Source organism: Trachurus japonicus, chromosome 14, assembly GCF_045865225.1.
Source record: "Trachurus japonicus isolate A0001 chromosome 14, Traja_1.0".
Taxonomy (NCBI): Eukaryota; Metazoa; Chordata; class Actinopteri; order Carangiformes; family Carangidae; genus Trachurus; species Trachurus japonicus.
Genome location: NC_140920.1, coordinates 25,334,944 through 25,338,186, shown reverse-complemented (window position 1 = coordinate 25,338,186; position 3,243 = coordinate 25,334,944).

Here is a 3,243-nt window from a genome sequence, read left to right as displayed (position 1 = left end):
GTAATGTAGCCTACTATTATCAAACTTCATTGTGATGATAAAGCATGAAATTTACATTTGGACATTATATGTCACCATTTATATATACAGTGTGTGTGTGTATATATACAGTATATATATTATATATTATAATTTGTATGTTTTCATTACCCATTCCTGTTGTCTAGTTAGGCTAGTTGTTGTATAGAGGTGGACAAACTACAGTACACAGCTCCATTACTTGAGTCAGAGTATGGTTCACTGTGGTCAAATAATACAGTCAAAGTTGTTGAATCTGATTTGACTTGAGTTTAAGTATTGTAGTCCTTTCTTTTACAAATAGGCCTACTAAATTCAAAAATTCAGTTTTTAATGTTAAAACACTACACTACAATACATGTAGTCAAAATGGTAAAGTACTGTGTTTTTCTTTTCACAGTATTATCAGTACTGAAAAAATAAACTGAATTAGGCTATACTTCATACACAAGTCATTTTTAATCTGTGTTGGAGTATATAGCTATATTAAATTGCAATTGGCCACTAAAAGTAAATGTTTAATCATATTTTAAGTAGTTTTAATTCATAAATGTAGTATTTTATTATGAGATTTCTAAATGCTTCATATGTGTTATTTTAGAAAATATGCATTTTAAAAATTTTATTGGGTCTTGAGACTGTTGTTGATACTAACCGAAGCCATTCTTTGTCTTTCTTTTCATTTTCCTCACGCTCCATCACAGTTAAAAGAAAATCACTGCAGGAGGGATGGCTAATCTAACCCAGCCACACTTCTAAATTCACCATCCAAAAAAAAAAAGAATTTGAAAATGAAAGAGACCAACGGCATTCAGACCATCTGAAGGGCACAGTTGATGTTTACGGTGGAGTGCTGGAGTGGATGTTTAGCAGCGCTGCTCTTTATCTGCACCACATTCATGTTAGAGGGGCCAGGCAAGGAGAAGGAGAGAGACCTGGGAAAATAAATGTATCTGCTCGGAGACCGACTTATCCACTGTCTTCTTCCAGACAACCATGATAAGGTCATTAATGAATAAATTATCCAATCAATGAATTATTGATGAGACTATGTTGGCAGTTGTGTTCTGGTGTGCGTGGCCTGGTATTGGCATGCACGGTGGCAAAGCTGTGTGCAATTAACAACAGAAATGAGTGAACCGGGTGTCAGGAAATTCAAAAGAAGGAATATTAAAAACCCCGTCAGTGTTTTCTTTGCAGAATTTCAGATGCACTTTGCCAGGCTTCTTGATCACATTTGTTACTGGGCAGGAAAAGTTGAGCAAGACCACGATAACACCACTTAAGATGTGTGAATGCATAATTGGTGTTGAGTGAATTGCCAATTCCATTTTTTATAATAAGTGTTTAATGTGTTTTTCCTTTCTTGCACTTCTTTCTTTTGGCCAGTCCAATCCTATTAACAAGCCATAATACTGCTCATTAGTTGTTGTTTTTTTACTGGAGTTGTTAAAGCAGTGGTAAGTTCTGTAACAGCAGCTGAGATCCTTCTTGACTCCTCATGGCAGAATGAACGAGAGCTGCTACATCAATGATCCAGCAGGCTCAATATGCAGATGCTGAGATGGGCCCACCCTAAAGGAAACCCAGCCATTATCACCCCAACCACTCATGTTTTTGATACAGTCCATTAGAGGTGAAAAATATCTGTTGCATGTTCAAAGATAAAACAAACGCTGTGGCTCAGGTGCCTCACCTCACCTGCAAACACTTGTTATCCTGTGAGTGGTCGGATGAGATGAGAGCAGAGTAACGGAGCCAAGCATCCCATTTTCCTGCAAAATAATGACCTAATGGTCTTTGACAGCCCTCATCGCTGGTCTGAAAACATCTCCAAAACCCTCTGTCTCTTTTAACTATCTTGATGAAAAAGAATATTCCAGTGTTGCATAGAAAAAAAAAAGATTTTTGAACTATTTCTCCAGTTGTAACTGTATTTTTTAATGCAGTTGAATGCAAAATGACATACTCCCTATCCTTATAATAATATAACTTTTTAATGTAATTTCTGGCTAAAGCCTTTGTTCATTTATAAATGAGGTTAAATGCCACATGATTGAGGTTATTAATAGTCTTTTGTTTTATTGTTTCCATGCAGACTGAACGAGAGGAGACTAAGAGGATGTTAAGTGTGTGGTAAGTGTTGCTCAACAACCATCCTGGTTTTCCAAAGAGTGTCAGGTAGTCGTTTTCCAGGAAATCAGATGCAGAGCTCTGTGACTTGAATGTGAAGTAAAGGTGAGAGGAACAAACCTGGTCTAGAGCAGAATGTCTTATCATTTCAGTCTGCTTTCAGGTTTAATAGGATTTGATTTTCCAATAAAATGTATTCATGATAGTGTATTCTCTATGCATATATATGATAATAAATATTTAAGTGCATTAATCTCTCATGTGCAAATGCTGAAATATCTGCAAGAGCTGGAGTCAAAGGTTTGTGGACACATCCGTGATGCTCCATCACCCTGACATTTCAAGCCTTACACATCTTTATGCACTTTAAGCTGCTGAATGTCCCGGGTACACAGCTACGAATAGACTGCACTTCGAGTGAACTGCTGAAATTCAGTGTTTTTATTGATTCGAATTGTTGTGCATGTGCACCTCGGCCAGGGTTCAATAGGATTCATCTGTACGTTGAGGGTCTGTAGGTAGAAGAGATGAAGCTACACTGCATCATTGTCAAATCCGCTGATAACAATCCGCTCTCTAGTTTACACACTTTCAGCTGCGGCCTTGTAAACTCAGTAGCCTTCGGAGGGATGTGGTGTATGTAAGCTTTTGTATCAAACCAAACCATGTTTTCCATCTCTGCATGGGTTTATTCATGACCACCGCCACAGTTCAGGACCCCCCCTCCACCTCCCCTCGTGCTGCAGCACAGTCAAAAGAGCCAAGTCCTTGATCCAGGGTCTTGACCCCTGTCAAAGTAGACTCCTTTATCCCCGGTGACAGCTTTCCAGATTGAGGGGAGTGTTACTACAAACCAGTGCTTATCCCCACCTGAATGATGAAAATGAGGAACTGACATATGTTTCAAAAATAATTGCTGCTGGAATATTCTGTTCCTGTCTATCTTTTCTCCTCGATTCAGATGGAACCGGCTTGCTCAAAGCGTTATCGCTGCACACTTGTGAGTTCATCTGGAGGTCTTAAAAGCGATTCATAAGACCAAAGATGGTCTAATCTTCTTAACCCATAGAGAAGCGTGTAATCCTTAAAACA